The sequence below is a fragment of the Bos mutus genome, chromosome 21 (assembly GCF_027580195.1).
Source record: "Bos mutus isolate GX-2022 chromosome 21, NWIPB_WYAK_1.1, whole genome shotgun sequence".
Lineage (NCBI taxonomy): Eukaryota > Metazoa > Chordata > Mammalia > Artiodactyla > Bovidae > Bos > Bos mutus.
Genome location: NC_091637.1, coordinates 32048609 through 32061693, shown reverse-complemented (window position 1 = coordinate 32061693; position 13085 = coordinate 32048609). Strand labels below are relative to the sequence as shown.

Below are 13085 nucleotides of genomic sequence, written 5' to 3'. Positions count from 1 at the left end.
GGCGGCCGAGGCCCAGCCCCGAGTAGGCAGCCCCGCGGCGAGCGCCCCTGGGGGCCGCCGTCGGCCCGGGCTGTGCCCTCTTGGGTCTGTGGGGCACCCTGGCGTCTCCCAGACCCTCTTCGGGGTCTCAGATCTGACCGCCCCCCTGAAGCCTCAGAAATGAAGCTTTCCAGCTCCTCCCACCGCAACAGATTCCAGGTTGGCTAGCTGGGACCCCGGAGCTGGGGAGGGGTCCCCGTCCTGCTCGTCCTCTGACCCTCCTCCCATCCTGAGCACTGGGCGTCCTGGCAGGTAAGCCCCCCGCTCAGCATTGGGTGACTGCCTCTTACCACAGACCCCAGACACCCCCAGGCAGCCCAAATCTGCTCCAGGCACCCCTGTGGATGCCGGTGGATGCAAGTCAGGGACCAGGTTTCTTCACGGGTACGGGGCTGGGCGCCTCCTGGCTCCCCTAATGGTTAGGAGCAGCCCCTTTCCAGCTCCTGCCCAGTGAGGGGGAGGAGAGGGGAGACCGGGGGTTAGAGGAATGGAGGAGAGGGAGTTGGGGTTGAGGGGGACCCAGGAACCATTGAGGAGCCTCCCCTTTGTCTTCAGCCCCAGCTTCTCACTTCCCCCCTGCCCCACTTTTCATTCTGAAGCACAGCTGGTGGCAGGTAGGACCCGGCTGAGAAGGAAGGGGACTCCTTCTCTCTCCCCACCTCTGTAAGGTGGGCTGTGGGCTTCCTACTCCCCTGGCACCTCCAGGCGGATCCCGTGTAGAAGAGGGGTGGGGCCAGGCCCAGTGGGCAGTCCCCTCCTGTCTCGTGCCCTGAGTCTCAGCCCAGCTCCATCTAGCCCTGGTTGTACCGGCATCTCCTCTTTGTTCTCAAAGGTCCTGGGGTTGGGGTAGGGGAGTTGGGGCATCTGGGAGGTTGGCAGCAGCTCTGCCTTGGAGGGGTGGAAGGGCAGGAAGCCCTGAGGTGGGGGCAGTACCATCTGGGCAAGCCCCTTCTCTGCCAGCCGGCCCTCCCTCAGCCCTCCTGTGCTCTCGGGGCCGGAGGGTGCGCAGCCCTGCCTGGCCCGTGGCTCCGGCTCAGCCCTGCTGGTCATTGTGCCGATGGCTTCAGCACCGGTGCCTCCCATGCCCAGGGAGCAATAAGCCCGGGCATCCAGGCTTCCCCACACCTAGCGAGGAGTGCTGTGCGGGAAGGGAGGGTCAGCTGCTCCCAGACCCTTTGTCCTTGTGTGGCCAGGAGGGGCCGAGTGCTCACACCTCTGGGAAGGCACCAGTACCCAGTCTGCTGGGACAGCTCTTGCCTGCCCTTCCTGCCTTCTCCCCATGGCCTGAGGTGGGAGGCAGGGATTAGGGGGCAGGAGGGAGAGGCCAAGAACTCCTCGGAACCCAGAGAGGGGCGCTGGGCAGCACCCAGCGGCCCCTCCTGGAAGGAGGCTTAGCAAAGGCGAGGGCGGTCCCCTTGTGGTATTCTTGTTGTCTCCGCCCACTCTCCCACTCCCTGCCAGTTTAAGTGTAAGGTGGGCTTTGGGTAGGGCTTGGTCAAGGCGGCAGTACTCCCCCGTGCCTGGAGTTAGAGTAGGTTCCCAGTGCAAGGGGCCAGGTTTGGGGGGATGGCTGGGTGCTCAGGGCCAAGGCATCATAGTCTGTGGGCCGAGGGCAATAGAGAGACCACCCTACCCTTGCAGTAATCTTCTTTGATCCTAGAGATCAGTTTCTCCATCCCCTGCCTCTGAGCACCCATTTTTCCTATATTAGATATTATTTTCTAAGACCCAAATTCCAGCGGGATACCAAAAAAAAAAAAAAAAAAAAGTCTTGTGAGGGTGGGTCATTTTTCAGCATAAAGCCAGACAGGATGCCTGGTACCAGTGATGGTTCATCTGGTCTGCTCTCTGGGTGCCACCAAAGCAAATGGTGAGCAGGGTCTGGAGGGTGGGGAAATTCATTCCTGCTGAGAAATGAGACAGTGCAGTGATTTGCACAGGGTCCCGAGGAAGTGTGAGGCAGTGTGTCAGACATGGGGTTGAGGAAGTGGGTCCTATGGGGCTAGAGAAGGGCCAGGAAGGCCATAGGTGTGTGGTTTCAGAGCCAGAGCCTTGGTTTTGCTGGCTGGGGTCTCTTAGTTTAGCTCTCCTCAGGGACCTCCCGCCTCCTGATGGCTACCTACTGATGGCTCTCTGTCCCATTCTCAACAGTCCCTTTACATATCCCCCCATCACCTGGCTTGCTTCAGCATTTCTACCTAGAAGGTCTTCTCTTCTCCTGGCTCCTCCTCTAGGAAGCCTCCCTGACTGCTCCCCATCACTGACCCTCTTCCCCCAGTCACCCACAGTACCTGGTTTGCATCTAATATTGTACCAATTCATCCATACATTTATTCTGCACATCCCGGTTGAGATGCCTGCTCTGCCCTGGACTAGACCCTCCCATGGCCCCCATGGATTGCCTTGAACACTCCAGGCAATCCTGTACCCAGCCCCAGGGCTCCCCTGCCTGGCCTCTAGGATAGGGAAGATTCTGGGAGGCACCAGGGAGCAGCTGGTTCTGGTGGCTAAAACCACCTGGAGGAGACACAGTATCTTCAGCCTGTGGATGGCAGAGGTGGAGGACATCAAGGATGCCCCAGGCAGGGCTGGGGAGGCCCCGGCAGGGTATTCAGTAGTACACATGGGTACTCAGAGAAGGATGGGATTTGTTCCTGGGGGGCTGCGGCAGTCAGGGGTCCTCTAGGAAGACAGAGGGGCTGGGTATCTCTTGAGGCAATAGAAGATTTGGCAGAGACATAAAGAGCAGGATTCTAGAACCAGGGACTGTTTTTTGGTAGAAAGAGTGTGGGAAGGCAAGTTCATTTCCAAATGCATTTGAAGCATGCTGCCCTTTGTTTCTGTGTTGAGTGACTATCCTTGGGCTCTGTGGACCCAGTAGAGCTGTTCTGACAACAGTCCTCTCCTCGTGTGCATTCAGTTCCTTCAATGTCATTTTATCGTGAGTGAGGCTGTTGAGTTTGGTCCCTGGAAGCAGATGCCTGGGTTCAAATCTCAGCTCTCCCACTGCCTACCTCTGTGACTCTGAGCAAGTTATTGATACTTAGTCTTTTGGGCCTTGGCCTCCTTATCCATAAAGTGAGGATAACAGAGGGCCATTATGAAAACTGTGTGTGTTCATATGTGCAAAGCATTTAGAAGAGTACACAGTAAATTCTCCAGAACTGCTATTACTCCTAGTATCAGTGATGTACTCTCTGTCTTAGCCTTGTAGGTGGTACAGAGATTTGATTTTATAGCTAAGAAAAAATGGAGGGCCAGAGAGGCAGAATGACTTTCCCCCAAATCCCCAGCTTACAAGCATGGGGCTCAGTCTAGAATGCCTTCTTCCTGACCTCTGGTCTGGGACTCTTGCTCACTGGTGCAGGCATGGCCTGTTAATTAGTTAATATATTTAGTATTACTACTACTACTAATATAATGAATATCATGATCCTCCTCCCAACCTGAACACCAGCACTTTAATAGCAATATACATCTACTGTGTGTTTCTTCTCCCTCATCCCTTGGCAACCACTACCCTAAATGATCTATTTAGTATTCCCTTACCTTTTAAAAATCATAGTTTAATATAGAGAAATTGTTCCGTTTTAGTTATTTTTGAACTCTGTAAAAGGAACAGGAAACTGTGCCATCCTCTGGAATTTGCTTTTAAGAAAAAACATTGAAGAACAATGTTGTATGCCTAAGCTTCATCTATATTGTTGCAAATAATGATAGGTGTAGTTCATTCATTTTCACTGGTGCATAATGTTCTGTTATTTGCATTTATTCTTCAGTATATTATCCTTCTTCTATTAACGGGCATGTGGGCTGTTTCCCTTTTTGCTCTTACAAACAATACCACGGTGAACTTTCTGGTCCCTTCCCTGAGACAATATGCAGAGCATCTCTGGGGGCACACAGCTAGGAGCAGAATTGCTGGACTACACGTCGTGTTCACTGTCAGCTTCACTAGGAAATGTGCCACAGCGCTTCCCAAATTGGTTGGGCCATTAATGCCTCCCCCAGCAGGAGATGAGTATCCCCATTATTCCCCACACTCACCCACACTCGATATGGCCAGACATCTTAAAAAAAATCTTTTATTTATTTTTGGCTGCGCCGGGTCTTCATTGCTTTTGTGTAGGCTTTTCTCTGGTTGTGGTGAGTGGGGGCTACTCTTCGTTGCGGCGCGAGGGCTTCTCACTCTGGTGCTTCTCTTGTTGCAGAGCACAGGCCTTCTTACAGGGACGTCCCAGACATCTTGAATTTGACTGACTGAATGAGTGTAGAATGATTTTATGTTGTGGCCTTGATTTGCATTTCTGAAATTCACAGTTTCTAGTGTATGAAATGGGGGTTGAGATAGGCAACCGCCAGTGGGTAATGGATGCTCACTAAGCAGTCATTCCCTGTGCACCTCAGTTTTCCCAGGTATTGAGATGTTGTCCATACAAACCCCAAGCTCAGGGATGGGGAAGAACAGTCAGGGAGTTCTCCCCAGTGGGTGAGAATGAAGGAGGAACAGGGAGCGCTCAAGTCCCTGCAGATTTAGAGCCAAAGGAATCCTAGCAGCACTGTGTTCACCCACCGGATGGGCAGGGTGGTCCCAGCTTGGGAGGTAGAGGGAGAGTTTGCTTCATCATTTTAACAATGCAGAGCCCCCTGACAAACCCCTGGCACCTGGTGTGGGGCTTGGCCTGGCTGAGTGCTCAGTAAGAGTTTGGTGACCAGAGGAGTGAACTCATGTATCTGTGTTCCTCCGTTCCCACCTCCTTGGAAAGTCCTCCCTGATTGCCCCTGCCCACTGAGCAAATGAGGGCTGGCTGAACAAGGTGGCTCCTGGGCATTTGCAAGGCCCCCAAGCCCCTGCCTGCCCTCAGGGGCTGAGCCACACGGGGCCGGCAAGCTAATTTGGAGCGGCTCCCTCTACCAGCCTGGTGCACCAACAATTGATTCCGCACCGCTTTCCCCGCCTGGGCCCGGGCCCCTGGAGCTGGTTAGAGACGAGCGACGGGGCTGGCGGAATAATTATGCCTATTTCATGTGACACCCAAATTGATTGCCGCCAGGGTGACATTACCAGGGCATTGTTCCTCATCTCCAACCTCTTATTACATGTTATTAGGGTGTGTGGTGTGTGTGTGTTTTTCTATTTTTTCCCATTTCGGGGAATTAATCTCTCTCTACCACCTCCTCTGCTTCCCTCTGCAGGGAACCTGCTCATGGCTCTGGGAGTGGAGTAGGTGGGGGCCTGGGCAGCAGGCTCCCTCTGTCTGGTCCAGCATGGGGCTGCAGATGAGGCTGGGGACCTGGCCATGTCAGCTCTCTTGACTAGGGTGGAAGGTGGGGGTATCTCAGAGCTAAGAGGGGCTGCTGAAGTGTGGGCCCAGCAGAGAAGACTTCTACAGTGTCTCTGGTCCACAGTCTCTGCTTGCATACCTCTCATGACAGTCTGCTCACTCATTATCTCTTGAGGCACATCTTCCAGGCTGAGCCTTCTGATCTTCCATTTGATTTGTTGTACTGAGCTGAATGGGGCTTCCCTGGTGGCTCAGAGGTAGAGAATCTGCCTGCGATGCAGAAGCCACAGGAGACAGGGGTTCGATTTCTGGATTGGGAAGATCCCCTGGACGAGGGCATGGCAACCCACTCCAGTGTTCTTTTCTGGAGAATCCCCATGGACAGAGGAACCTGGTGGGCTATAGTCCATAGGGTCACAATGAGTCAGACATGACTGAAGTAACCTAGTGCTCATGCACTGAACTGAATGGGCCTCCTCTGTGACTCCATGCAGGGTCTTGGCTCCGCCTTATGGGCCTGCACTGGGCCCTTTGCACCCTCTGCTTTGCAACCTGAGAGATTTGCAGAGATGCCCGGGCCCTCCCAAGTTTGGGCTTCTCGTGAACACACAGCCAGGTGATGGCATCAGTTGTGACTAGGCAGAACTTGATACTGAAATTAGTATATATACTGGGTTGGGAAAATAGACTTTGGCAAGAGGTTGGCCAAGATTCAGTTGAACAGAGAGGGCTTTGAACAGTCAGTGCCAAGACAAGGCAAGGGTTTTTATTTATAGTTTGCCTGTCCCATGTTATAAATACCTCACTGGACCTTGGTTTGTGATATATTAGGGGGTGGTTTTTAAGTCTTTTCCAGGGCAGAATAAACGCAAACCTTCAAATGTCCCTGACCTGGCCACACCATGAATGGAGAGGCTAAGGTGTTGGGGAGAGAAGGTGGCTGCTGTCAGGAGGCCGGGCCTCTTCCCTAATCCCAACCCCGAGGTGCTGTGGGACCTTGGACAAGTCACTGATGCTCTCAGGCCTCAGTTTCCTCACTTGAGTGATGGTCTCTAGAGTTGTCATGCCTCTTGAATTAGACAATCTCAGAGACCTTTGCCAGGTGAATTAATGGCCTGGAGCCTCAGTTTCCTCATCAGTAAAATGGGGCTTATGGTACTTCCATCATAGGGTATGTGATGAGGGTTGGTGGGTCAGTCTGCAAAGCATTTAGTTAATGTGCTGCATATAAATGTCTCTTCCCTTCCTTCTCCTCAAATTCTCTGCCCCCAGCCCTGTGAGAGCAGTTTCACCCCTGCCCTTCCCTTTTCTAAATGAGGAGTTTAGGGCCCCAAGACATAAAGCCACTTGCCTGCAACTGTGTAGCTCAGCAGCCCTGAACCTGATTTGGAGAGAGGCAGTATATGAGAATGGTCAGGACCAACAGAACCTCTTTGTGACCTTGAGTGAGTTACACAGCTTCCTTGGGCTTCTGTCTTTTCCATCTGCACAATGGGAACAATAATGGGACCTACCTCAGCAGGTTGTGGTGAGGGAAAGTTAATTTTCATAGGTAGAGTACGTGGAATAATACCCAGCACACCAAAAGCCCTCTCCTAGGGTTTTTCTAGTCGTCATCATCATCATCATCATCATCATCATTTTTATGAGGTCTCTGACCTTCAGACCCCACAATTAGATCCACCACTTCCCTCCACTCCCCCGTCTCCACCCTGGGTTTCTCAGGCTGTGACCTGCCCACTCTCTCAAACCCAAGGCTGGTGACCCTCCCAGGGAGGAACTGGCTGATTTTCAGACCTCCAATGCCTGAAATGCGCCAGCCTGAGAAGTTCCCAAGGTAGACGAGCCTCCAAGACTGGAGCACTGGGAGAGGGCCCTGGGTGCCCCACAAAGCCGGCTTGGAGGAGGGGGGCGGCGTTGAGGGGAGGTGAGGCAGGTGTGTCTGCTAAGCACTTCCCAAGGGGCCCCTGGCCTGGGCGGTGGAGGGGGCCCAAGTCCTTCAGGGGCACCTTCCTGTCCCTGAAGGTCTGAGTGGGCATCCAGGCCTGGAGAGAGATGGGAAGGGAGGTTTGGGGGTGAATGACCTGCACTTTCCTTGAGCCCCATCAGGCTGCCACATGGGTGCTTGCCTGCCCCTCCTCAATTCTGGGGTAGCACCGGGCCAACCGGGAGTGCTGTCCACTCAGGCAGGCCCGCAGCAGACAACACGGACGCTTCCCAGAGTCAGTGGTTCCCTCCTGCCTCCCCCAGGCCAGCTCTCTCACCTCGGAACAACCCTGTGGAAGGACAGGCAGAGTCCAGAGTGGTCCAGGACTCACCCAAGACCACACGGTAGGGCAGGGTGCCCTGGCCAGAGACCCGGCTGGGGACCTGTGAGCCCAGGACCGTTTGCCCACCCAGAAGTGGCCCTGCCTCACCCTGGCTCCTCCCCACCCAGCCAGCAGCTCCAGGATGGCAAAGCCTATATATAGAAGCCTTTAAACACTAAGATGCTCTGACAATTAAAATTCATAATTTATCCCACAAATGGCCTGGGGTTGCGAGCTGGCCAGAAGGCTGGCAGCTCTCGAGACCAGCTGTGCTTGGAGGGGTAGGCAATGGGGTGGGCAGGAGCGTCCCTCCCTTAGGTGGCACAGTGTTTGCCCAGGGCCGTACAGGGGCAGCTGCCCTAGCAAATGGGCGGGCAGCCACACTGTGCCCAGGCAGCACCCTCCAGCCCAGCCGTGGCTGAGAGGCCAGGTGAGCAACTTTGGGAGCGTACGTGGGAGATGGGGCTGGTGGCAGTGGCGGGAGGAGAGACTACAGGCCCAGACACCCACACAGGCCACCCAGGTGCCTGCACACACGCGCACGTGCGTGTGCGCGTGCACACACACACGCGCACGTGCGTGTGCGCGTGCACACACACACGCACACACACACACACACACACACACACACACACACACACACACACACACACACATCCTGGGAGCCCAGCAACTCTGCTGGAACCAAGAGCTAGAGGAAAATAAAGAATTACACATGACAAAGGACATGACCTCAATTTTCTTTCAGGTTGATTTTTCTCTCCCAGGGGGGTGGCAGCTGAAAGAGGAGAGGGAGAGGGAAAGGGTGGGCTGACCAGCCCCAGAGGAGACAGATGGACGGATGCACAGCTGAGGTTCAGCTGCCTGCCCGCCAGCCTCAGTCGTCCCGATTTCTCCTGCCAGAACTCAGCCTGGGTGCTCACCCCTCCTCTCAGAGTTTCCTGTGTCCCCACCCCCCTGTGCCGGGAGGCAACCCTTGCCCTCCCTTGGCTCTCAGCAGAGCCCTGCAGGATTAGACTGGCCAGGGAAGACCAAGTTCCCCCCATTAGCAGCTCACACCTTAAGCCATTATCAGCCATTCACACCTCAGCAGGGATTAGCCCTGGAAAGGCAGAATGGAGGATCTTTAAAAGGAGTCCAGGGACCTGGGTCAGGATTTGGGGTAGGAGAGAAGCAATTAGGAGCCCTCAGATGCTCTCAAAGGTTCCAGGACATCAGTCGCCTCCACCCTGCACATCTTTGCCCTCACCGTTCTCTTGGCTGAAAATGCCACCCTTTCTGCCCCGCGCTTGGCCGGTAGAAATGTGTCTGGGTTTCAGCCTGACACCTCCTCCCTGAGGCCTCTATAAAGAGCCGAGACCAGGAGTTGGGAGCTGTCCTGGGAAGCTGGCCCAGCAGCTGTGGTGGGGGCAGGAGGCCCTCTGTCCCTTGAAGCTGGGCCTGGCACTCCTGAGCTGTATCAGCCTCAGCCCTGCACTGTGGACTGTCCATCTGGGGGACCCAGAAGTGGGGGGGGACAGCAGAAGCTCCAGCAGAGGGAGAAAGGGACAGAGGTCAGCACACCAGCAGGGTCTGGTGTGGGGGCACCCAAGATCCAGAGGGACCCCCTCCTCCTGGAAGTGATCCCTTCTTCCTGGGGACTTGCAAAGAGCAGCTTGGCGTGAAACACCCCTGAGCTGGATTCTGAAGGCTGAGCGGGAGACCTCCAGGCATAGGCAGATGGTTTACCACTGCTGTGGGACAAGACTCCAGGATGGTGCGGCCCTCAGGGGCTTTCCAGACGGGCCTCACTCCAGCCCCACTTTACCCTACTTTCAGCCACGTGGTCATGGCTGCCTCTGAACAGGCACACTTACCACAAACGTGCTCTATCATTTCATGACATGGATCCAGCTACTCTGTCCTGGAGCTGAAAGCAAAGAAGGGACTTCAGAGAGGCAGGGATTTGGGGACAGGGCAAATCACAAAGAAGCTAGACCTTGACCTGCCTCCAACCTTCGGTGACCCTGCCTAAGTCCCTTTCTGAGTAACTGACCCACCTCAAGGTGTGGTGGTGGGAACAGGATGTGCTCATGGCCCAGGACTTTTGACCAGGTGGCGCTAGTGGTAAAGACATTGACATTGACATTGAAGTCGCTCAGTCGTGTCCAACTCTTTGCGACCCCATGGACTGTAGCCTACCAGGCTCCTCCGTCCATGGAATTATCCAGGCAAGAGTACTGGAGTGGGTTGCCATTTCCTTCTCCAGGAGATCTTCCCGATCCAGGGATCAAACCTGGGTCTCCAGCATTGCAGGCAGACGCTTTACTGTCTGAGCCACCAGGGAAGAACCTGCCTGCTAATGCTGCAGACGTAAGATATGCAGGTTTGATCCCCAGGTGGGGAAGATCCCCTGGAGGAGGGCATGGCAACCCACTCCAGTACTCTTGCCTGGACAATATGTGGACAGAGGAGCCTGGCGGGCTACAGTCCATGAAGTTGCACCGAGTCGGACATGACTTAGCACGCACGCAGGAAAGGGGAGTAGAGCTGAGTGGGGCCCAAGGCAGACTCTCTGAAGCCCTCAGTTTCCTGTCCCAGGTCTGTCTCCCTCCTCCCTCCCGCTGCAGACCCAGCCTGAGAAACGCAGGGTGGCAGGACAAGACAAGACGGTACAAAACAGCCTCATTCCGCAGTGAGGGAGCAACCTGTCACAGCTGCCCCGGGTCACACAGCCAGGCTGAGGACCCAGGGGGCCACGCATCCTGGGGAGGCAGTGGGCGCCTCCGTGGTGAGGGATCTCATGTCTGCATGTGCTGGGGATTTCCCTGCGGTCCCTGAGGAACACTGAGTGGGAACACCATGAAATATTGATACCGTAAACCAAAAATAACTGAACCTTCCCTCCTTGCTGCAGTCGACCCCAAATTAGGTGAGATTCTAGCGTAGACAGTGGCAGCAGGCAAAGGAGAATGGTATGGTGGGGAAACACTGAAAAAATTCAGTGTGTTCAACATACCATTTTCTGAAAGTTGTCTGATTTAAGGGGCAAGGTCATACCCCACTGGGTTAGCGGGTAAAATGCAGGAGACCCAGATTCGATCCCTGGGTCCGGAAGATCCCCACTCCAGTATTCTTGCCTGGGATATCCCAGGGCCAGAGGAGCCCGGCGGGTTACAGTCTATGGAGTTGCAAAGGGTCTAACACAACTGAGTGACTAAGCACACGACACATGGACACAGATGTACCTGTATTCAGCTACCTAAGTTCTAGTGCCTTCCCTCGGCCTTGCACTGCTGGGACATGCCCCTCCTCCTCTGGCTCTGGCCTGGCCTGTGTGTCTGAAAGAAGTCCTGTTTCACATGGTAACTTGGCACAGGCAGCCTGACCCGCAGGAACAGGAGGCTCTGCTGCCTCCTGGCTTTGGAGCCGAGTTAGAGTCAGATGTATTCCCTTTTGGAAGCCTCCACCTTTCTCATTTGTAAAATGGACAAGAAATATCTCTTTGAACGCTGGGTGAGGGTTTCTAAGACGGTGTGGATAAAGCCTAAACCTGGCCTGTAGCAGGTGGCCTGCAGCTGCTAGTACCACCCCTTCCCTAAGTGCGGGCGTCTGATCATTTTCCATGGGTCGGGCTGGGTGTGTGGTGGTGGCATGCCCACACCCCCAAGGGCCTCAGATGCTGCCTTAGGAGACAGAATGACCCCTGACCTCCCTCAGGGGTTTTCCAAGCCCACCCATGGGTCATCCCATGCCTCTTCAGTCTCCATCAGCTGCTCCCTCCAACCCTAAGCCCCAGGATTTGTGCTTAGTCGCTCACTTGTGTTTGACTCTCTGCAACCCCATGGACTGTAGCCCGCCAGTCTCCTTTGTCCATGCAGATTCTCCAGGCAAGAATACTAGAGTGGGTTGCCATGCCCTCCTCCAGGGGATCTTCCCCACCCAGGAATCAAATGGGGTCTCCTGCACTGCAGGTGGATTCTTTACCAGCTGAGCTAGCAGGGAGCCCCAGGGGAACAGCCCCAATGGGAGGCCCCAGCTAGGGATGCCACCCTCAGATCCTTCCAGCCCCTATAGAGCTGCATTTTGGGGTCTGAGGCCCTACTGCTCTTCATTCCCTACATGGGTTTGAAGATGTTGTTGACTTTCTAGCTGGAGAAGATCCAGCTTCTGTGAGGGAACCCTGGCATCCACCCCCTCGCCCCCCACCCCTGTGCTGCACAGCTGGGGAAAAGGCAGAGAGGGGAGGAGTCCTCCAGGACACTCAGTGGAGTGGCTGGTGTGGGGAGCAAGAGAGCCGGGGCACATCTGCCCCCGACGTGAGTGGCAGGCGGCCCTCTACAGCACAGTTCTGATGGCGCGGCCGCCCCTACCGCTCTGGGGTTGGGAGGACACAGACAGGCTGCTGTGGGCTCTGTGCACTGTGGCCCAGGCATGGCTCTCCTCTGTCTGCCCACCTGCCAGCCTTCCATGTTCATTTCCTTTGTATTTATTGGGCCAATTTTTAAACTCTTGCCCTTGTGGGAAGCCCTTCAGGGGGCAAGGATCCAAAATAAAACACTGATTAAAATATATAAAACACTTCTCCTGGGCCGCTGCAGGAGTAACCAGCGGGATTGATGGTGCCAGGGCAGACGGGAGCAGCATGTTGCTCACTCAGCAGGTTTGGTGACCCCCTCAGACACCAGCCTGTCAGCATCCCTTGATGACAGGGACCCCGCAGGGGTGTTAGATGGGGAGACCAGGCCCAGTGTGCTGTGCCAGCGTGGGAAGCCGTCTTAGCCCCTTTAGGCCTCAGTGTCCCCATCTTCCAGGACAGTCACACATAAAAGGTGAGGGAAGAGGCAATTCGGAGGATTTGTCTTTCTGGAACTGTCCATTCCTTTGTGGGTGTAGCTGCTGGGTCTGCCACCCAGAGCAATGCTGACCCGCTTTTTATCAACATTTGAATCCCCCAGGTGTCTCTTTGCTCAGTGGACCCGCTCCAGGGTCAGCCTCATCAGAGTGACTTCAACCCCTGCAAAAACTCTCTCATGCACACACACTTCCTTCCAGAGAACATTCAGTGAATCTTTTCCGTGCCACACCTTGGCCTGAGGCTGTAGACACACCATCTTCCCACACGCACCTTACTGTCTTAGCAGGTGGGACAAATGCACCCGTGAGGGTTTGACCCAGTGTTAAACATATGACACAGGAGAGGTGTCAAGTGCTGAAGCTTTGGAGCATATTTCCCTCTTGGCCCAGGTCACTAGGAAGCTCCAACCTTTTACCATTACACAGGATTTTGTGGCATTCTTTCTTGACTGGCTTGCCTCCTTTAGCTTTATCTTCTTATCATCTTGTAATATCATTTTACTGGCCATTGGCTCAAATCATTTTTAGAATGAGATGTGTTATACATCAGTTACATAATGTCATTACTAATAAATATAAGGTGCTTCAGAGTTGTGGGCAAGAGATGATTTTTGAT

The 13085-nt window shown here is 54.7% G+C and overlaps 1 protein-coding gene across 3 annotated transcripts in view; it reads left to right on the top strand.

Moving 5' to 3' along the window:
• LINGO1 (leucine rich repeat and Ig domain containing 1) overlaps positions 1-13085 on the top strand; it is a 219151-nt gene that overhangs the window by 200613 nt on the left and 5453 nt on the right. Inside the window, exon 1 of one of the 3 annotated variants that reach the window (XM_070358580.1) lies at positions 10-291. The exons of the other annotated variants lie outside the window; for them this stretch is intronic. The gene's annotated coding sequence lies outside the window, so the exon portion shown is untranslated. Of the gene's footprint in view, positions 1-9; positions 292-13085 lie in introns of those variants that run through there. 3 annotated transcript variants of the gene reach the window in all.